Source organism: Crassostrea angulata, chromosome 2 (assembly GCF_025612915.1).
Source record: "Crassostrea angulata isolate pt1a10 chromosome 2, ASM2561291v2, whole genome shotgun sequence".
Taxonomy (NCBI): domain Eukaryota; kingdom Metazoa; phylum Mollusca; class Bivalvia; order Ostreida; family Ostreidae; genus Magallana; species Magallana angulata.
In genome coordinates this window covers 80,747,710-80,772,190 of record NC_069112.1, presented here as the reverse complement: position 1 = coordinate 80,772,190, position 24,481 = coordinate 80,747,710, and the positions used below count along the sequence as shown (strand labels likewise).

The window sequence follows — 24,481 nt, the reverse complement described above, 5'->3', positions numbered from 1 at the left end:
TTTCTTTACTATTTTGAATTATTTATTTCTTTACTATTTTAAATGTTTTATTTCTTTCTTTTATTTACATTGGTACTGATCGATCATTATACTAAATTAATAATCGATAATAAAAAACCCAAAATTTTAGTGCAAATTATTCCGTTATCCATTTTGAAAGTTCATTTAAATTAAAATTTACAAAGAAATCTCTTAACTTGGGAGAGGTAGTTTTATACTCTATATAAACAAATTGGTGTCGTAATTCATCAAAGTACAGCATCATCCCGGACACTATTACACAAATTGAATTCCGTTCTTTGTTAAATAAGAGAGCTTGGAATGAGGCAGATAGAGAGAAAAACAAACAGAGAAATGCACACACAGAGGTATAGACACATTAAGACGTATATCGATAAACAGAAAGGAATATATAGATAGGTAGTACACTGAAAACAGATAATTTTACACGTCAGTTGAATAGGAAAGAAATTAATATACGATTTATTATGGACATCTTTTCATAATTTATTTACACGTTACAGTTTGCATTTATTGCTTGTATAACTGATCTAGACAACAAATATCCATTCAATGGTTTTGTTCTACAATGAATAACTTACTTTTCTGTCTAATGGACAAATTTGTAATTGTAATGATGGCGAATAGAAAAAAATCCGACAATAGTAGGTATTGGTTTTAGGCTTTCACGTATAATCTTATTATCAATAAAACAAACTATCTTTAGTGTATAATTAAGTGCATATAAATGTATATAAAACAAAAGAGAAGATTTGTGGAACAGAGTAATACAGCCTAGCATACGTCAACATTAGAAATGGTAGAAAACGAGCAACGATGCTAATTTTATCAATATATGACATTGATGCAAATCATACATCATCTATACGAAAAGTTAAACTGACGGAAAAAAAAGAAAAAAAAGAAAACTAAAACTGTTTAAAGAATTGCAATGAGGGCGCATGACTTTCTTTTACATAACAATTGAACCTCTTTAGTTACATTTGATCTCACAGTGGCGTATACGTTGGAATGTGTGCAGCATGTACCGTAGAGAGGACAATGACTCGAGTTAAAAATAGGTCAAGGACGATTGTTAATGTAGCATGTATTTGTGTTAAAAGTCGATGCTGTCCCTTTAACAGCATAGATATAACCGTGTGTTGCAAGGAATATTATACCATCACTGCTGCGATGCCCTTTTTAAAAAAGTTTCTGTTTTTAGTTTTTTTTAACATGATAGTATGATACTTAACTAGACTGTATGTAAGATGTCATTCTGTGTAACCCAGTGATGAAATCTGAAGGTGTGTCGCCGTTGTATAAGTATCAGTATCCTTTAATCAAAAGTTAATTTTCAAAATCTGAGTCTATGTTTGTTCATATTCATGTCTTTTAATTTGTTTTGATATCTAAATTTATGTTTTCAATTCATAATGTACACCTTACTGTCAAGTAAAAGGAGAGCGCCCTGACTGGGTTTTGCTCCATCTAACATTGAGATGTATCAGATTACGGTCGATATGACGTAACTTATTATGTTTACCTTAGACAACCCCCACTATTTTAAGACAAGATCAGGTACCATGACACATTTGTTAGTCATTGATATAATGCCTTTCATGATGAAAACTATAATCTTGTAAAGGCCAATTCTTTTCAGACAAGAGTACTAATTACACATGGACACCTGTTGCACTTTTCATTACACTAAACAAACAAAAACAGAACGAAAATAAACAGTTGAGTTGTTCTTATACTTTCCTTGGGACACCCATGCTTTCAAAACAAGTTCCAGAAAAAAATAACACACGCCAAACTTTCGAAACTGCTAAAGAACTCTCAATTCATATTTTAGGCGATAAGAATTTTCAAAACAGAGAGAGAGAGAGAGAGAGAGAGAGAGAGAGAGAGAGAGAGAAAGAGAGAAATAAGGGGAGATGCTTGTGAACTTACGTTTAATAGATGTTAGTACATGCGCTTCTAGCAATTTACATACATGTATTAACAATTGTAATACATGTAAGAACTGCTATTTTTATTCTTAAGAATTGGGTTCTATCCTAGATAGATACAGTAGATATATACAGTAAATCTAAAGTTCTGAGAATCGTGTGCTATTTTGGAAATCATTTTAAACATATGCGTCGGTTAAATTGTTAAATTAGTTTTAAACCATCAACACGTACATATTGTCGATAACTTAATGCTAAATGTGGCGTAAAAAGAAGTGGACGGTAATTGATTAAGATAAAAGCAGAAAGCGAGAAAGAGAGAGAGAGAACGAGAGAGAGAGAGAGAGAGAGAGAGAGAGAGAGAGAGAGAGAGAGAGAGAGAAAAGAGGAAAAGACAAATATACAAACAAACAGAATAGAAACATCGAAATACAGAGAGCGATAGAGAAAAGTACATTAGTTTAGTTTTACACATTACGTCTAGAAAAGTTGATGCAGTCATTGCCTTAGTTTTGACACTAAGCATTGTGAAGGCAACAACGACATCAGATTACATCTGTTTTAGAAACAGATACCTTAGTAAAAAAAACATGAGCGAAAGTCAGACACCGATTAAACAATAGAAGCGTGTTCATCAGATTGTGTGAGAGAGATTCAACAGTTATTACCTTATTTAAAATCGTGTTAATAATTATTGTGTAGGTAGAACCCGCACTTTCTTGACAATATCGAACACCAAGGACCAATAGATACAGTCTACTTAATGACTGAGTCACTGCAAAAACTTCGAGTCGCATTTTTATGATAATGTAAATTGTGATAGTGTTGTTTTCTTTAACAAATATGACTAATATTGATTGTCTTGCCTTTCTAGGTTTAGATGCTAATAAATATTAAAAAAGATCAGCATTACCAAATATGACGTGTCTCATGTGACCACTTTGTAAATAAAATATTTAATTGCGTATGTACGAGAGCATCAGAGACGGCAACATTAGAGAGAGGTACATTAGTTTATTTTGACTCCATATGTCTAGAACATGCAATACACGTGACGCCTAGGTTTATGTATTGTATTATGTATTAAGCTTTGTGAATGCAAAAACAACATCGTATTACACCTGTTTTTAAAAACAGATACCTGGGTCAGAAATTGAAGCAAGAGTCAGTCGACCGATTTTAACAATACAAGTGTGTTAACCAGAGCATGCAAATGTATCAGAAACAGTTTCAAGCAGAAGATTTTCAATACTTCATTTCTTTACTCCAAATGCCTTACACTGGCTTGGTACTGGCGATTAATGATGTTAAAAATGCCAAAATTTAATTTTGTTTGCAATTAGATCTGCAGAGATATTAATTTAAGGCATTGAAATGCCTATGTTTGTTACAATTTATCACAATAAGTATACTTCGGTATATTGTACACACACACACACACACGTGTTTACCTATTTTCATTATAGGGACTGTATAGAAGTTCTGATCTGTTGGAGTACATAATGATTGCATGACAATGACAATATTGTCATTAACATTGGATTAATTAAACCTTGTTCTTTTATCATATTTAGATGTCTCTAATTCATTATTTGTTAAATTCATGATGATGTTTTGTTACGTACACCACCCCCCCCCTCCTCCCTTGATAACAAAACTTGAGAGATATACTTTATTTGATTCGGAGAAAAGACATAGTCTGAAAGAAGCAAACATAATTAAAAACAAATACACGGAAAAGAAATTAATGGAGGTATATAACAGAATATAAAAATACTCCTAACCATGCAACAAGACAAAGATATGAATTCAATCTAGATGGTTTTAACAATCAGTTTCAAAGATTAGTTTGAATTGTAATGAGCAAAATATTATCTAAAATGAGTTTGGCAAAGCCATTTTAATGTTGTTCGAGTGGTAATTCAACAAAATATCACTTCAAACCTAGCACAAATACACACGATGCGTCTAACTTTTAAATACAATTCTTTGAAAGTAAGTTAAAATATAACATTTTACATTAAACTGCATTCACAATAGTCATCTAACCGTTCAGCTTGAGGAAACCATTAAACGAAGGGCGTGTCCCCAAGCACCTACGCTTGCTTCTACTATATACAGTTTCTCCTGTGGGTGATGTCAACCAGTTTTTAATTTATGCCACTTTCTGAAAAAAAAAAAGGGAGGGGGTATTTAATGACAGAAACACGAGGAATATTCAGGTGTGTGTGTGTGGGGGGGGGGTATTTAATGACAGAAACACGAGGAACATTGAAGTGTGTGTGTGGGGGGGGGGTATTTAATGACAGAAACACGAGAAACATTCAAGTGTGGGGGGGGGGGGGATTTAATGACAGAAACACGAGAAACATTCAAGTTGGGGGGGGGGGGGGTATTTAATGACAGAAACACGAGAAACATTCAAGTGTTGGGGGGGGGGGGGTATTTAATGACATAAACACGAGGAACATTGAAGTGTGTGTGTGTGGGGGGGGGGGGGGGGGTATTTAATGACAGAAACACGAGAAACATTAAAGTGTGTGTGTGTGGGGGGGGGGGGGGGTATTTAATGACAGAAACACGAGGAACATTGAAGTGGGGGGGATGGTATTTAATGACAAAAGCACGAGAAACATTCAAATGTGTGGAGGGGGGGGGGGTATTTAATGACAGAAACACGAGAACCATTCAAGAATATCATTGTTTTCCTGATTATAAAAGATTCTAAAAATTTATTTCAACATTGAAAAAATAAAAGTATTGCATTAAAAACAAGGTATATTTGATCGTTGAATATACATTTAGAGCTCTAAGCCAACAAAATATGTGTGTAATCTACGAATCAGATGACAAATATGGTCATAAAGAACAGTTTATCTTTATAAATACAGATACATGTTACACGTTATGCTCCAACCTACCAACTGTGTGTCTAGTCTACAAATCGTTTCTTATACAAGAACTACAACTACATTTAGTTGACATTGCTTTGTTAAAGACAGTTTGATTCTGCCTTTTTAATCTTTCATTTTTTTTATTTTATTTATTTATTTTTTTGTTGTTGCTTTTTTTTAAATTCAAACTATTTCCACTTTTACCAACACCTACCAGCTTACAGTTTGCTGGCTGCCTTTTAAATTATCCGCATCATCGCATGTAAACATGTATCGTATAACACAAACACCCGGTGTATGTAGGACAGCCAGACTGATGTTTCAATATTTATATCAGGTAAAGGGGTGGCTGACAACTCGGGCGGGTTTTGTAAAAAAAAAATGTCAAAAATTTCTTCTTTTTTTAAATAACGTAGAAGATTTAAAAAATGGAGAGAGGGAGAGAAAGATAGAAAGAAATAGAGAGAGAGAGAGGAAAAGAACGTGCTGTATGATTAATCTAATGCTGTCGTTAAATACACGTGTACCCATGCAACGAAAAAAAAATGGAAATTTAATAGAGATTTTTTATCCATGATTAGTTTTAAAGATTTGTTTGAATTGTAATTTACAAAGGAATATACATTGTTTGTCAGAACCATTTTAATGCGGCACGTATACAAAGTATATTAGTAATTCAACAAAGTACATGTATCACTTTAAACCGAGGACAAACACACACGATGTATTCAGTTATCTGTTAAATACGATCTTTTGAGAATAGGTTAGAGATGAAACATTTCACCATAAATTGCATTAACAATAGTCAGCCAACCGTTGACCTTTTTATATTGACTTTTTATTTGATGCTACATTCTGCATTTTTTTTTGTTGATGACCAAAACACGAGAAACATACAACAAATTATTTTGTTCTTGATTATAACAATTTCTAAAACTCCATATCGACATTGAAATAAAATAAAAGAAGTTCATTGCAAATAACGTATGATTTCGGAATGAAAAAGGTAATGTTAATCGTTTGATAGATATTAAGAGCTCTAGGCCAACCAACTGTGTGTCTAGTCTACGAATCAGTTAATGAAATGTGGTGATACCGAACAGTTTATCCGTATAAATACAAATATATGTTACTTGTAATGTAGATGCAAACATGTTATTCAAATGGCTTCAAGGGGAAAGTTCCTTTAATTACGTGTACACATTATACACTATACACATCTATAACACATTATACATGCATCTTACATTATGACACGGGTACATGTAAATCAATTCTTACAATTATACTCAAACACAAAACATTTTGTTTAGAGCAACGGCCGTTTCCTATACAAGAACTAGAGCTACATTTAGCAGAATTTTTAAAACAGTTTGCATTTGGCTTTTTAATCTTATTTTTATGTCTGATTCAAACTCTTTACAACCTTACACACACCTATCAGCTTACAGTCTGGTGGCGGCCATTCAAATTATTTGCGTCATCGTAGGTACACAACAGGTATTGTATAACGCCAATACCTGTAGTATGTAGGACAGCCAGTCTGGGGTCTACACATTTAAAACAGGTAGTGGGGTGGCTGACAACTCAGGCGTGATTTCTCTTTTAAAAATGTCAAAAATGTGCGGCTGTTTTTATAAATAATGTAGAACGTAAAAATAAATGGAGAGAGAGAGAAAGAAAGAAATAGAGAGAGAGAGAATTGTATGATGGTTCTTTTACAGTGTCAAACATAAAACTGTTAATCGTAATGGAGTGAACAATTCAGCTTTGTAAAATACTATAAACAATGGGAATAAAGATCATTATGAACACAGTTTTATAGACTAAAACTGCATGTGATTGAATATATATACATATACTAACATCTGTAATGCTTCAACAAATTCTAGCAACGTTCATGGCCTCCAAATTCACCAGAAGAATAACAATACCCATAGAATAATAGTTAGCCCTCAGTCAGGGGTTTCAAAGGTTTTACATTACAACATGTTCTATGTAGAAAAGTGTGTTAAAATCATTCGCATGCTTAAATATATGAAACAAGTTCTCAAGTATTTGAAAGTTATATTTTCACCATTAAATATTATCCATTTAAGTGTGGTTTCGATTGCGTTTTTAACGTATTCTTGAGAAGATATCAAGTTTGACGTGATGGTATAGTATAACCTTTGGTAACTAATCTCTTATGCGTAATGTATTTTGCTGCTTGAAACATCAACTTTTAAACTGAATTTAAAAAAATAATTAAAGTACCATACACTACTATGATCAGTATCTACATTTGGTTGAAATCCCCCTTATGTTATCATTTGAGATCCATGCTGTTCCATTTAAAAAAAACGATTAAATTATCATACACTACTATGATCAATCAGAGACATCAATACAGACATCGTTAAATTGTTAAACATTCATTTGAATATATCAAGTAAAACATGGTGGTATAATATCAAAATCGGTAAATCAACGCTTATACTTTATACTCATCACTGTGTCCAAATCAACAGTTTAACCTAAATTAAAGAAAACAATTACAAAGTAACTTAATTTAAGAAAAAAAAACAACAACAAAAAGGGAGTAAAAAATCTGCATTACAAAGATCCGTATCCTCTTGTGTGTGTTTATAATTAATATCATTGTAAGGCTTACAGTAGTGCCTTTTTAAAGAACATGCTTATTGGAATGGAAAGAAAAAAAGCAATAACAGAGAGACCAAAGGAAAAAGACAGACATGCGGGTAAAGATAGATAGATAGATAGATAGATAGATAGATAGATAGATAGATAGATAGATAGATAGATAGATAGATAGATAGATAGATAGATAGATAGATATAGATAGATAGATAGACAGATAGACAAATAGACAAATAGATAAATAGATAGATAGATAGATAGATAGATAGAAAGAAACAGACAGAGAGACAGACAGAGGCATAGAAACACAGTGAGATGGAAAGCTAAAAATGTCATGTTTAGTAATTTGATAGTTTCATTATACATTAAACCATTAATATTCAAAATGAGAAATATTGTTACATGTAATTAATTGTACCTTGTTAAGAAGATTTTGAGAAGGAAAAAAATACAGACAGGCAGGCATGTGAGAGAGACACTGAGAGAGACACAGAGGGAAAGAGAGAGAAAGAGAGTGAGAGAGATAGATAATGGGTAACTCGGTCGAGCAGTATCGAGCTGCAATTGGCTTGTTTTATTTTAGATGTAGAGGTGTATCAAAAGTTTATTTATTTCTGAATTCCCCACTTGCAAATTTTCTGTTTCTTTTTTATTATCTATGTAACTCATTTAGCCACCTATTGTTAAGCATAATGCAAATTTCTGTGCATATTAATTTTTTTTTCCAATTTTTTATGTTTATCCTTTTACTACTGTGCGGAGATATTGAACTTAATCCAGGTCCTTCTATTGTAAATATTCTGAATATTCTACATCTCAATATCCGCAGTATCAGACACAAGTTAGGTCATTTAAACTACTTTATTCACGACTTTGATATACTATGTTTCACCGAAACCCACTTAGATCCCAGTGTTAGTAACGATAACATTATTTTAGACGGTTTCAGTCAAATATTGCGTAAAGATAGAAACTGTTTTGGTGGTGGTGTAATGATTTACCTTTCGGATCAAATACGTGCTACTAGACGTCCGGAATTTGAACCCGCTGACGTTGAATGTATATGGGTAGAAATAGACAACCATACCTTTAAATATTTTCTTTGCTGTCTATATCGCCCACCAAATTCCGATAGCAGTTTTTGGACTAAACTTTCCTGGAGCATAGACCAAGTAGGCGAGCTCAGATAAAATAATAACTGCTGGTGATATCAATGTAGATCTCCTTACTGTTCCACGTACGCACATTATCCTTGAAATTTCTTCTACGTACAACCTTGTTAACAATATCCATGAACCGACCAGAATTTCACACACGTCGAACACACTTCTTGACCCAATTTTCACTACTACAGATATCCAAGTTTACGAATCGGGTACACTAGTAATGGACTCGTCCGTTAGCGATCACAAAGCGACATACATTGCACTTTCGTCAAGTCTAAACTATAATCGTTCTTACAAACGTAAGGTATGGATCTACAAAGATGCCGACTTCGATAAATTAAATTCCTTAATTCAACATTGCGATTGGACAAACATTATTACGGAAGCTGACAATGTTAATATAGCAGTTGATAATTTTACCACAAAATTTCTTTCGTTTGTTAGGGAATGTATACCGGAACAAACAATAACCATTCGGCCTCGTGACAAGCCATGGTTTGACTCTGTATTACGGAGAACGATCAGAGTTAGAGACCGACTGCGTAACAAAGCAATTGAAACGAATAAAGATTATGTTTGGTCTGCGTATAGAAAGGTCCGAAATTCAGTTAACAATATGAAAAAACACGCTATCTCAAATTATTATGACAATATAGAAACGTATTTAGATGATTCAAGCAAAAATAATACTAAGTTATACTGGAAGCTGATGAAAGACTCATTTCATATGAAGCTTTCAACGGAATTACCACCTATTCAAATTTCTAATGTAAACGGTACAACCAAGTATGTTTATTCAGATTTTGGGAAGATCGAATCTCTTAATACATATTTTTCTTCTATTTCTTCTGTAGACAATAAGAATGCGGCTTTACCTAATATGTATAGTTTATGTAGAGAAACACTTTGTAATATTTATATAAATGAACAAGAAGTGTTAGACATTATTTCAATATTACCTGTTAATAAAGCAATTGGTCCTGATTTGGTTAGCCACAAAATGTTGAAGGCAACCCTTTTTACTATTGTAAAACCACTTACATTGTTATTTAATAGATCACTTGTTGATAATACTTTTCCATGTTTTTGGAAAATTGCTCACGTTATTCCTCTATTCAAAAAAGATGATCCGTCATTGGTTTCTAATTATAGACCAGTATCTTTGTTATCATGTGTTAGTAAAATTATGGAAAGAATCGTTTTTAAACATGTGTACAACTATTTTCATAGGAACAATTTATTTTATCGATATCAAGCCGGTTTTTTACCAGGTCATTCCACTGTTTATCAACTATTAGAAACGTATCACAGCATTGTTCAAAATATTGATGAAGGTAAATTTTCATGTATGATTTTTTGTGATCTGTCAAAGGCATTTGACAGAGTATGGCGTTGCGGCCTATTATTCAAGTTACAAACCTATGGAGTATGTGGAGATCTTCTTAAGTGGTTTTCTAGTTACTTAAGTCAAAGGTCCCAAAAAGTTATGTATAAACTTAAGATCTTTTGTCAAGCACATCAGAAATTTCAGCAGGTGTACCCCGGGGATCTGTATTAGGACCTCTTTTATTTTTGATATATGTCAATGATGTGGCGGTTAATATGTTATCACTGTGTAGATTATTTGCTGATGACAGTTCGCTTCAATACTCTTCAAACAACATAGTTAACATTGAATATATTTTAAATCATGATTTAAAAATTTTGGAATCGTGGTCCAAAAAGTGGCTTCTTAAATTCAATTCATCAAAAACTAAGGTTGTTTTTTTTACTAAGAAGCATAACTCTGTTTTACCTAAATTATTTTTTGAAGGCGATAGACTAGAGTTTGTCTCGACCCATCGCCATTTAGGACTTTTATTATCGCAAAATCTCAGCTGGTCTGAATACATTGATGGTATTGTAAACTCTGCATACAAAAAATTAGGACTCTTAAAAAAACTTAAGTATAAATTGGGTAGAGAGCATCTCTCTAAATTATACATTTCATTCATTAGACCTACCCTTGAATATGCTTCGATTGTGTGGGATGGCTGTTCTGTGCATGATGCAGACAAACTTGAAAAGGTTCAATTGTGTGCTGCACGAATTGTCACTGGGTTGCCAATTTTTGTACCAAGGGAAGCGCTTTACTTAGAAACAGGGTGGGAAATTTTACAAACCAGACGATACATCGCCAAGATGAAAACTATGTTCAAATTTAACATGGGGAGTCTCCCTGATTATTTATGTGATATTATTCCTAACAAGAGGGAAAATATATCGCGATACAACACACGAAACAAGGATCAGTTTAATGTACCTAAGTGCAGGTTAGATTTACTTAAAAAATCATTTGTACCCAATGCTGTCAATCAATGGAATTCACTAAATATAGAAGCCAGAACAGCCACCTCAATCAATTTGTTTTGCAAACATATGCCTAAAGTTACGAAACCCCCTATTTATTTTTCTTTTGGTAAACGCTGTAACAACATTATTCATACAAAGCTGAGACATAACTGTGTATTAAACTATGATCTTTGTAAACGTAATATTATAAATAATCCGTTGTGTTTATGTGGTAAAACAGAAGATGTGTATCATTTCTTTTTTTCTTGTAAAAAATACTCTAGAGCGAGAAACAACATGTTTGATCAATTGTTTATGTTAGATTTAGTCAATATTGATACTGATTTACTTTTATATGGCAACAATAACCTTCCTTTACATATCAACAAAAGCATTTTTGCTTCTGTACAAAAGTTTATAGACGAATCCTTGAGATTTAAATAATATTTCTTTGTGTATATCAATATTATATTCTTTTGTTCTATACTCATATGCATGACAACTATTGTTATATTTAAGGAGAGGAACTTGTAAGTTGTTAGAACTTGTTTCTGATCCTTTTGTTTATTCAATAAAATATGTTCAAAACAAAACAAAGTGAGAGAGAGAGAGAGCGTTTTAAAAGGACATGTTTTGTAAATTGATAGTTTTTTTTTACATATTCAGCCTTTAATATTCTAATATAGGGATATAGTTACATGTAATGACCTTGTAAAGTAATGATTCGGGGTTTTGTGGGTATTTTTTTTTACATCTTATCATTCAAAAAAATATATTGTTAGACTGTTAAAGAAAAGTAAAATTTACTCAGATTAATCCATGAAATGGTTATTGTTATACCGTATGGTCTTACTAGTCGTCGCCAGTGTTCACATTCATTTTTTATATTATGTATTGTTGTTATACAAATAACCACCATTGTGTGAAACAAACATTTTTATTGATTTTTTTTTATTCGTGTCATATTTTACAACTTAACATTCATTTTATGACAAACACATGTTTTCAGAAATCTCTTTTAAAATTTTAGGGTGTGACACAGACTATACAGCAAACCAACCAATCAGGTGGCACCTCTATTGTCGGGTGTAAGATGTCAGCCCGAAAAACTCTGACATAAATTCGGGTACACCTGACTGCAGGTATTATATGGATTATTGGCGGCCGGACATTTAAGTATGCCAACATCAAGGACACACTGTTCGTTTATCTGTAATGTACAGGTAAGGTGTTTGTTATTATATCAACATTCGATTTCATAAAAAAAAACTTCGTTAAAAAAAATTGAAAATGTGAACTTTGAATACCATATGTGCATTATCATCAATGCATGGTGGGGGAGGGGGTAGATGGTAAATAATTGTGGTGATATAGGTTTAGCGTTTGGAATACATGTATGTAAAAAAGGTCCTTGCTATTTTTGACACAAGCTGTTGATGTTTCCATATTGCAATTTCTCTTTGTATTCATTACAGACAAAAGAGTTCTAGTTTCATCTCTAGAATCAGGTGTCAAGGGAAGTAACCAGCATTGATAGCTTCCGAGAATAAGGGCGTGGACTACAGATTCAATCAAACGACACCAGGAATAATTCAGTAAGTCAATCCAAAATATGGATCATGTAGACAGTAGAATATAAGATGTTTATGCCTGTTAACACATTTCCTTTTTTTTTTTTTTGCTTAAAAGTTTATCAATATTAGACAATGTCAAATTATCAACATCAAGTACTGATGTATTGTTAGGTCACGTGAGTCACTCACGTGACTTATTGCAATTAGCTTTAGTCCGAACTTCATAGGCACAACTTTCCTGCCAAAAGTCACGATGGTAAAATTCGGCACACTATGTTAATTTCATTAAATAAAAAATATGAGTCGCTTCCCTTTCCGTGTGAAAACAACATAGTGGCGAATGCAGACGAATGATCGATCCATAAAATCTTACAGTGTGAAACTGTCATGAAAAAAGAAATTTTCGAACTCTCATTTGTAATTTTCCAAAACAAATTGCTAATTTTATACATTCTGGATTAAAATTAGGACAATGTGAATTGTTGCGCATGTAAAATTATTACATAGTGTTTACAGTGACTTATAAGTCTAATGGGTTGGGTGTTTGATTTATGCAATTGTTAGAAAAAGTTAGTTTTTTTTTTTAAATGTAAAAGATACACATGCCACTATAATAAATGATTTACTCACTTTACTAAATTACTGATCAATGGTTATATTTTTATAAACTTGTCCAGTATAAGAGGTATATAGGCACTTCACATGCAGTGTATGTTTGTCATACTACCTTGTTCAATGGAAAGTATATGTTATTATTAATAGATTTACTTGGCGTACTGAATTTAGGAAACCAATATGTGGAACTTCGTCTTTACGAACTGTGGGATGTGATAGAAAATATACACATATTTTTGGTCCATCAAATAATTTGGTTGACGGTTACAAGTTATTTAACAGCCTTAAACTACAAGTACATGTATACTAGTATACGTGTGTGTTTACCGGTACATTGCTGTTAGAACAATTGATACAAAGGCAGGTTTTTATAGCTATATGTATAAACTCAATATGTATTCAGAGAGAAACTAAAATGGATAGAAAAAAATGTTATGAATGAAGTTTTAAATATTTTATGGTAATGCCTCATATTAGGTCATGATTTTTATGTGCATTATTAACGTGTGTAAATGCATTGGACACTTCAAAAATATCTAAACTTGAATTTGCTTTCATATTGGCCCATGGTATGTAGGGTGATTAAAGACAAGATTAAAAATCATTGGAATTTTACATAAAACTGTATCACTTTGCTCAGTGTATGACTATTTGTGTGTCTGTCAGTCAAATCCCATATCTTGAGCACAGTTAGGAATTTCACATTTGCTTATTACTGCTTGTTAGAATGACTGTAGAACATATAAATTAAATTCTAAAGTGCTTTTTGAAAAATGCATTTTTTTTCTTATACATGTTCAAAAACATATAACAGGCGTTTCAAAATACTATATATGCACATGTACCTGGTCTAAATTCTTTGCTGGCTGGAAGAAATTTCAAACCAGGTAGTGGGTGCGTCGCATTTCTTTTCTAAATTTTTAAGGTCGAATTTCACATACTTCTTATCATTGTCCCAAATCAGAATTTTAGATCAGAATTTTTTTTATAAAAGATACTAGTAGTCAACTCATCCCCATCCGCCGAATCCAAATTCCCTGATATAACCATACATCATTTATTCGATCATGTAGACGTTTATATAATTTGTTCATGGTTCACAGAATATTATATAAGGTTTACTACCAATATGTCGTGGTATAGAAATGTAAATCATGTTAAACGTGTACACATATTTTTTTGCATAATATGTTAAACCAATTGAAGTTGTCATCCAAAGTATCTGCCCGGTGTAAGCCTTTTGTCTTACGGATCCAATTGAGGGTCAGCTCAAACTAAGTGATGACAAGTCCAGTATTTCTTTCTCAAGCGGTTTTATTAAGCGTGATCGTATAGTTACAGCAATTAAAAGCAGCCCAAATCAAGAGTCTCAGAATCTCTATAAGCGGAATCTCTCTAAATCTCTTCAACATCATTTTACATAGGTATATATAACATTTTACTTATGATGGACAGTTCTGACTAGTTCGGCCCATTTACGACGATCATGAGTGAACATTTAGTGTTCAAAATTAAGATTAATAGTTTATTCCTAAATAAAGTAACAAAACCGTCAAAACTGTCAATCAAAGAGTAAGGATGCAGGATTTGAGTCTCCGAATCCTGAGTCTCGGAGTTCCCCACCTACGTATAAGGCACCACTTACTCATAATACGTTCATTCATACATGGCATAAAAGGTTACAAAGGTTAATATATAGAATACACAGTACATGAATCAATATAGAGTACCAGAGCTATCGTTGCAGACACAGAATCGCCAAATATGACAATTGTTTTTAAACTCTCAATTTGGATATTATTATGCCCGTATTATTCGCCTGGTTTTATAACATCATTTAGGAATACTACGCATTGCTACAAGAGTCACAGAGTTCATTCTGTTAATTATCATTAACACCATTCAGTGCGCAGTATATACATTTTTTCTGCCACTTGACTACAATTTTTGCTAATCGAGGCCTAGAATGAAAAAAAACATTTCTTTGAAACCTTTAATAATCTGATTGTAAATTGAAGAATGTATGTTAGAACTAATTCATTAAACTATCATGTTAAATTGTGGTACAAACTTTTTAAACTGTTAAAAAAATCGTTATAAAAGTGCTATATTTCGCCATTCTTCACCTCTACGTGACTCTAAAATATATTTATTATATCCCCCTACCGCCGTTAGGATCATGAAGTTTCTCCCCCATGGAAACATTAGTAAATGGAAATTAAAATAGAGATACCATTAAGCAGCTAAAGAGCTAAAGGTATACTACGCTCTCTTTATCCCTCACCCCGGATTAGAAGTTTGATGATTTCGAAAATAATCATTTTTTTCCTTTTCTTGTGAGGAATTTTTGCTACCCCCCCCCCCTTTTATAAGACGGTACTACATGTACGTTCCTGGAATTTACCGTAAATATAGTTAATAAAGTAAATGTGAGCATTCATCCAAATGAGTGTAAGTTACAGCTGTTTCCTACAAGTATCTTTGAAGAAATGTCCCCATTCGTTAGCTTTGCAGGATTTTGAGAAGAGTTTGGTAATATTTCAGCAGATTTACAAAAGCTTGTTAGAATTAATGTAATTTCCCTTATTGTGACGTCAAAGTTCACGTCGGTTAAGTGTCGTCTGGCTCTTTAAAAACTATCCGGAGAAATAAAACTACCCGAAGTATGCTGTTTTATTTACTTAAAAAGCATGATGTTCATGAAATTACACATTTTATCTGCTTCTCAAAAGTTTACTTTGATTCTCGCGAGAATATGAGAGCGCCATTTGCAATGCTTGGTATGGCATTGTGGGTCTGCTTGGAATTGCATTGTGGGTCAACTTAACTGCCGCCAAAAAAAATATGTCGGATCAATGGGTAAGAAATTTATTGTGACGTCACTCGATTAAAGGACGATAACTCCGTTAGTCTTATGTAATGGAATTACGTTGTGTCAGCAGTATATTTACAATGCATGTACCTAGTCTTTTGTTATTTTTATCTTGCTTGTTCTCGTGAGAGCGTGGAAGTGGAAACCATATTTACAAGGAACTGCTGGTCCGGTAAAAATAGGGCATTACTGGTCTGAGTAACTGATGCCAGAAAATCCGGTCAATTTCGTTTTAATTATACAAAAAGTTAACATATACATTATTCTTCCATCGCTGAAAATTAAAAGAAAATCGTATGTTTGTATTTTTTAACATATGAAAATGATAATGACCCCCTCCCCCTTCCCTACAAAATCATATATAAAATGTCATAGATGATTCGGACATACGACAAACGTTTGAGCGCGGCAAACAGATAAACTATGCGGTCAATTTACTTTATAGTTTGCACATAGTTTACTCAGATGAAGACCTTTCAGTAATAAAAAAAGACATCGTATGTTTGAAACATTTACCCCCGAGACTCCTAAGGTCAATAATGTAAAATAAAATAGCTCATTTGAAAGAAGGCCGATTTTTAAGAGAAGTGAACCAGATCCTTTAGTGTCTCTTGTCCTAGTGGATATTTTACTCTAAGGTAGGGACAAAATGAACATATATAAGAAAGTATAACATATTTACAATCTTCTCCTCTACTGAAACTAAGCCAAAACTGTTTGCATATTAGATATAATCAATCATGAAGACTTCTATCATTTTTTTTAACCTTATGGTACGAGTTCCTATTACAAATTTATCATAGTATTTAGAAAAAAATATTTAACTTGTTTGACACTGAATTGAAATTACTGCTTTAATTTAGATGGCCATAAGATGTCGTCTTAAATTGTAAAATTCCATGACACCCAAGACACGTTTGCTCGGTGCGGTGGGGTGCAAGGGTGGTTTTTAAGGCGTCGAGCTAATGCTCGGCAGCCTTCTAGCGATCGTCTGAATTGGCAATCGTCCAAAAATTCATGCACTGCACCGCCTTTTAAATGCGCATAAGAAATAAGTTCCTTTAAGTATTAAACATATTACAAGATTTTTATTCCATTTATTCAACTATATTGTGTACAAAAAACCCAACTTTGCTTCCCTGGTTATTGCCAACTCATTGCATAAGTATAAATTTGCTTAATCAAGAAATTGCGGATGAATACAATAAGGTGTACACATCTAAATATTAATTAAGTTTATCGCTTACATTTAAATGGGAGACCGTGCCCGATAGAAATAAAATTTGATATGTAGATTTATTTTTTATCGGGCACGGTCTCCAAAATAAATGTAAGCGATAAACGTATCCAGTGATTTTGTTGTAATAAGAAAACACGATAATGCAGTTGGTTTGTTCGAGCATTTTAGATAGCACGTGTTGTGGATTTGTTTGTAAACAATCGTAACATAGGTAATCTTTTTCAAACGGGAATTGATATAAAAAAAAGTATGTTTTGTTATTAAAATAGAGACACATTGTTAATGTATTCAAATTATGAACCTGTGAAAATTGTTCAAAGACTGTTTAAAGCAGAAAGAATTTTTTTTTTTTAACTTTTTTAACTACCTATTTTATAAGAAAATATACTGATTTTTGTTTTTAAAGCAGCACAAAACAAAATTCATTTACTTTTTTATTCTAGTATTATTTGATACACGACATTTAGTTTAGAACTGGAGAAATTCAAATTATTGATATCATTCTATATAAAAGAAAATGTCAGCTCGACGCCTTTGTGGCCGTTCCGGTCTTTGATATAATCATAAGAATCGTCCACCTTTACTCTAATTATCTACTAATTTCATCAACATCAAAAGTGACATAGTGACTTGGCCCCTGTGGCATCATGTACTGCATGTAATCACCTCAGGTGAGCTAAAAAAAAGTCTACTGGGTTTTCCATTGCCAAGTGGATGAAGACGCCCGGATGATAACGTTGGGTCTTATGTTAAAAATTAACAAACTTTGAGATGACCCCATAAAACAAACGGTGTGGTAAATGTCTTATTTTTTTTTTATCTTAAAATAATAATTATATCAGTAGAAATTCATGCAAAAAATATTCATTCAGAAATATAGCGCAGAACACATTAGACCCGGCATCATTTAAAGTCAAATGACCGTTTTTATCTACAATTAGTAGGAAAAAATTAAATTATAAGCAATAAATTCAATAGTAATTAGTTTTATAGGATATAAAATGGCTTGGAACAGTTTACGCTTCTTTATAAACCGCTAGTGAAATTTAATGACACCTAAGACACATTTGCTTGGTGCAGTCGGGTGCAAGGGTGATTTTATAACCATTAGACTCGTCAACCTTTTACTCTAGTTATCTACTAATTTAACCAACATCAAAAGTGACATAGTCCTTGTGACATAGTCCTTGTGACATAGTCCTTGTTGTCAGATTCCAGGTAGGGTACGGTGTCCGTAACTATGTTTTAGATTTGTTGTTTCCAGAATGAAGTTTAATTAAATGTTTATATAGAACTCCCGACAGGCTTGTGTGTGGGCTTTAATACCCAGCTATAGTCTGTCCCAAGATATTTTGCCGCATATTTCCATAATCTATTCGATATTTATAAATACCTCTTGGTTCAGACGATGTTCATTCAATAGTATGGAAAAATTCCCAAGATTTCTTCTTGAAACACCCCCTCTTGCTTGCCGGGTATCAATACACGGCTTCAAATGAAAAAAGTCTACTGGGTTTTCCATTGCCAAGGGGATGAAGACGCCCGGATGATAACGTTGAAAAATTGCGCGAGGTGTCCCGAGTACCTCCGAATGGAGAAAAGATGTCAACATCCCCCATTATAAATCTACGTAGGAAATCTGTTTTCGTGCCTGTGAATTTTTACGAGTGAAAAATGATAATGTGTGAATAAAGTTATCTTGGTAATATATTGTTTTCTTTTAGTAGCATAAATGAACTGCATGTATTCACTTGTGCTTAGACCCCAAAGTGAAAATTTGGAAATCACAAACTTCGCTGAAGAACAGTTCAACTGTTTGCTTGGGTTCATATCCGCTATAAAATCCCTTCATATAAATATATAGAACAATGTAATGTTTTCACTAATATCAATTTTAACTATTTTTCATTCCATTGTATAAATGTGTACTCGGTGCATAGAGAGTACTGGTAATGGCGTTCGATCATGACTGCAGGTAGAACGTCCTTGGGGCTTTCACACCTGTAAAAATTAAACCCCGTCCTCACATGAGATTTACCTTAAGGTAAGGTTTGCGGCTTGTATTTTTTAGAGGTTGTACCAAAGTTACATACCATTATGTTCACTATACTCAAGTCTTTTTTCTCATGAAATTCAAATGAATTTTGCCCGTCCCGTTTTATAACTACAAAAGGTCAAAGTTCATCATTTCCAATTTTCATTTTGATGAAATGTAAACAATTTCGTGAAAATATGTTCATTTTATATGTGACTATTATGGGGGTTATTGATGCTTACAATGTTCGAAAATAATATCACTATTAATATCATGATTCACTTCTATTAATTTCTGATGAACTATCTAATAATAGAATAAAATGCAACAAAAGTCTTAATTTTGGACTACTATTGTGTAAACGAAAACATCTTATTTAAAACCTTTCCAAGTCCACCGATTTCAGGAAAAACGTATCTTAGAATATGTGTAATCTGATGTTTCTAAAACACTATTCAAAACCATATGATGCGGATTTCGTTTTCGTGGAAATTGATAAAATGCTTGTGTCCTTTTATTTTTTCATTGAAGCTAAAAAAAAACCGCGAAATAAAAAAAAAACTGAAATCAATTATGACGTCATATAAATTTTGACGTCATAACAGAAATAAAGGATAGCTGGTGTTACGTCACAATGAAAATATGTGAGTTATCTCCCTGTAACCGCAAACCTTACCTTAAGAGATTTGTAACCCTGCACACGCAGTCTATGTTGGTTTTTTTGGTGTTTTTTTTAAAGTGTCACCATATGTTTGTTCACTTTACTTTTGTATATACATGTATATTAAACCTATGAATCGTATGGTTCTATTTAATAAACAATAGGAAATGTATCAAGAAAATATTCCCTCTATTTTAATTAATCGCTTCTGATTTGTTAATTCGTAGACGATGAGGTAAATAACTCTTCGCAACTCCAAAACAAGGTGACGTCATAATAGACAGTCAGTCAAGGCAAGTAAACAACGGACGCGCAATGCGACGGTTTGCGATCATAAAGGATATAAGGATATGCGAATTACTGTGAAGTAAAATCAGGTAGAACAGCTGCATGATAATTCTTACGGGCGGCGGAATACTAGTATCACCAGCGACCCTTTGATGCTGAGGATATTTTGGAGATTAACTTTGCACAAAATTTAATTCGTGAATTCCCTGTTGAGCTGAGAAAATTACGCCGATCTGTTTTCAATTACTTTCTTAAATTTTGGTTTCTTTCTTCATTTAACAAAACAAATGTGTTTTCGGGCAACTTTGATTTTATTAGCCCCCGAGAGACGAAATATTGCCCTGAACCCCAGTCAATATTTGTATACTATTTAGAATCGACAAACATCACAAAGCAGTAATTATCAATTGCCAGTAATGGAGTTATCGCTCGTAGTCGTGCAAATTTCTTGTTCGACATTTTTGTATGCGCCGTAATTTACAGGTTATTTTTACTATAGGAGGCACTGTAGCTCCAAGTTGGTCTATTCATTTTTTTTACCGAGAGCTACAAATTAACCTGCAGCTACTTTAAAAAAAAATCGTCGCAAAATATTTTTTATACACAAAAAACTATCAATACTTTATCGTAGTACTATTCTTCAGCATCCGCTGGTTGTTTCACTATACGTAAACATGTTGAGGTTGATACGTCAGTGATAGACAGACAAAGAGAGGAAGAATACACGTTTTAAATGAGAGAGAGATAGAGAAAGAATTAAAGAGAAAGGACATATTTAGGAGAGAGAGAGAGGGAGAGAGAGAGAGAGAGAGAGAGAAGCCTGCATCAGTGAGAAATAGACACAGAAAGCTGGCATCCATGTGGAAAGTACTTGAAGATTTGCTCAGCAGAGAATGTCTGAAAATAGTAAATGTCAGACACAGAGAGAGAGAGAGAGAGAGAGAGAGAGAGAGAGAGAGAGAGAGAGAGAGAGAGAGAGAGAGAGAGAGAGAGGCGCGTTAGGTGTAGAGATCTAACTAAAGAGGTTAATAGTTTGAGTTATCTCCCTTTTTACACGGAGTCATGACATCGCACTCTACTGTCTACTTAAGCATTGACTCATTATTTTTCTAAATATATAGTCTCATAACTGCAGCGGTGTGTGCATACAAATTGAGTAACGCGCGCTAACGCGTTATTAAAATCTGTATGCACACACCGCTGCAGTTATGAGACTATATTTGTCAAAAAATAATGATTTAATGCTAATATTTACATTTTTTTTAACTTCTTGCCTTGTCTGCAAATGTGATTTATACGTCAACATTTCTGTTTTATCCTAAGGGTAAGTTCAAATTAATGTAAGAGCCACAAGCGTGAACTTTGATTCTCGCTTGTGACGTTGCATTTTACAGCGTTCAACGTTTGTGACGTCATAATAAAACTAGTCATTCTAACTTTTGAGTACCGTGTATGTTACGGTCTTATAACTGCAGTGTCTTTTCACACATTTTACATGCAAAACATATTTGGAATGTAAATATATGTAGATGAATAGCTTTCAACTGCATGTAATATATACAGTGACACACCAAAAGACGTCGGACACGGTCTTCCTTGACCAAGGCACGTAGGATCGTTTTTGAGAGTGAGGGAGGGGGGCAGACCTACAAACAATTCTAGGACATGTAAAACACTGTACCATCGTAGTCTGTATTACTGACCAGTATTCCTTTTAATTTACCCCTATCATTTTTATAAAGGGGCTTACTTGTAAAAAAAACTGCGCGTGGGGGGATGGAGGATTTCCATTGATATTTTATATTCTCTTTTTACTTATGTAGATCTAAGAAAAGTTTCCATTTAAAAAATGGGGGAAGAGGGTGAGGCAGGCATGTAGCATCGTTTTTGAAAGTGATCCAAAAAATCTTGACAAGCGAAAAAAGAAAAAAAAAATATTTTCAAAATCTGCAAAATCCTAATCCGTGGGGGGGGGGGGGGGGGGGGGGGGGGGGGGGGGGGGGATTACCTTTACTTCAATTTCACTGTTTCTTTCCTCATTTTTTTTACATGGACTAATCAAAGTAGGGATGCCAACTGAATGTTAACACAGTTTTTGGTATGTAAATTTAAGAAAAGTATTTGTGTCCACCCCCCCCCCGCCCCCTCCCCCGATGCTGCGTGCCTGTAAGCTTTGTTGGTAGAAGAGTATTTCGTGCCATGCTACATATAGGCGCTGGCACTATAAAGACAACCCCCCCCCCCTCAAAATGCTCAAAGACAGGGATCCCCTTCTGCCCCCCCCCCCCCCCGATGCTACGTGCCTATCATCTTTGTTGGTAGAAGAGTATGTCGTGTCATGCTACATGTAGGCGCTGGCACGATAATGACACCCCCCCCCCCTCCTCAACATGCTCAAAGACAGGGATCCCCCCCCCCCCGATGCTACGTGCCTATGAGCTTAATTGGTAGAAGAGTATGTCGTGTCATGCTACATGTAGGCGCTGGCACGATAAAGACACCCCCCTCAAATGCTCAAAGACAGGGATCCCGGGAGACCAGTATATAGGTCTATAAATGATGGCGTGAATCTGGTATATGCTTATAAATGATTTACAACACGTATACAATGATATGATAATACAATGATAAATAAATATATCCAAAGTGAATGTGGTGTCAAGGTCGGCGTTGGCACGATACCGAACCTCCACAGCTCAAAGAGTGACCACTATCTAGTTCATCAGATACCCCCCCCCCCCCCCAGTTGTGGATTAAAACAAATACCAGGTAAAACATTGAACAATAGCTATTATTTAGAATCGACAAACGTCACAAAGCAATAATTATCAAATGCCGGTAATGAAGTTATCGGCCTTTAGTCGTGCACATTTCTTGTTTGACTTTTAATGTACCCCCCCCCCCCCCCCCCCCCCCCCCGAATTAGGACTTTCGGGATTTTTGTAAGTCGCCTTTTTTATTTTGCTTGTCAAGATTTTTTAGATACTAATTCAATTTTTTGTGTGTAAAATTAAGTCAAATCTTTACTGCGCTAAAGAGGTAAAAAAAAAAAAGCCTCCCTCCCTCCCCCCTCCCCCCCCCCCCCCGGTGTTACGTACCTGAAACTTGGAGCTACAAATCTGCAGGTACTATCTAAAAGAATGTCGCATAGCGGACCGTAACATATTTTTGATAAACAAAACCCTATCAATATGAGATCGTAGTATATATACACTGTAGCATACTCTCCTTCAGCATCCGCTGGTTATTTCATGTTGAGGTTGGGGTTGAGGTTACCAACACTGTAACACTGAACTACGGGTATATGAATATTGGCAGAGAGAGAGAGAGAGAGAGAGAGAGAGAGAGAGAGAGAGAGAGAGGCGCGTTAGGTTTAACTAACTAAAAAGGTTAATAGTTTGAGTTATCTCCCTTTTTACACGGAGTCATGACATCGCAGTCTACATGTAGATAAATAGTTACAACTACATGTAGTATATACAGTGACACACCAAGAGATGTCGGACACGGTCTTCTTTGACCAAGGCACGTAGAATCGTTTTTGAGAGTCAGGGAGGAGGACAGACCTACAAACAATTCTAGACATGCAAAACACTGTAACATCGTAATCACGGTATTACTGGTATTCTCATTGAATTACTGTACCTCCTATTATTTTTAACATAGGGGCTTACTTCTATATAATAAACAATAACTAGGGGGATGAGATTTCCATTGCAATTGTTATCCTTTATTTTTTTACTAATGTAGATCTAAGAAAAGTTTCCGCTTAAAAAATGGGGAAGGGAATGGGGGTACCCCCTCCCCCCACCATTTGATGCTACGGGTCTGTAAGCTTTGTTGGTTGAAGATCTAGAGTAGGTCGTGTCATGGTAGGCGTTGGCACGATAAAGACCGCCCTTACAATGCTTAAAGACAGGGATCTCGGGTGACCAGTATATAGATCTATAAATGATGGCGCGATTCCAGTGCATGCTTATATAAATGATAATACAATGATATGGAACGCCATGGCTGCCTTATGTTAGATGATTTTATTATATGCTGTGGGTCTATTATTATATGCTGTGGTTCTATAATTATATGCTGTGGGTCTATAATTATATGCTGTGGGTCTATTATTATATGCTGTGGGTCTATTATTATATGCTGTGGTTCTATAATTATATGCTGTGGTTCTATAATTATATGCTGTGGTTTTATAATTATA

General features: G+C 34.1%; 2 protein-coding genes across 7 annotated transcripts in view; both read left to right on the top strand.

Annotated features, from left to right (window-relative positions):
• Nucleotides 1-24,481, top strand: part of LOC128171010 (uncharacterized) — a 555,905-nt gene that overhangs the window by 435,430 nt on the left and 95,994 nt on the right. The gene's annotated exons all lie outside the window — the stretch shown is intronic.
• The window catches only part of LOC128171024 (uncharacterized), a 55,385-nt gene that overhangs the window by 15,826 nt on the left and 15,078 nt on the right, over nt 1-24,481 (top strand). For all 3 annotated transcript variants that reach the window (XR_008241981.1, XM_052836788.1, XM_052836786.1), the window contains exons 7-8: nt 12,017-12,209; nt 12,462-12,581. The gene's annotated coding sequence lies outside the window, so the exon portion shown is untranslated. The remainder of the gene's footprint in view (nt 1-12,016; nt 12,210-12,461; nt 12,582-24,481) is intronic.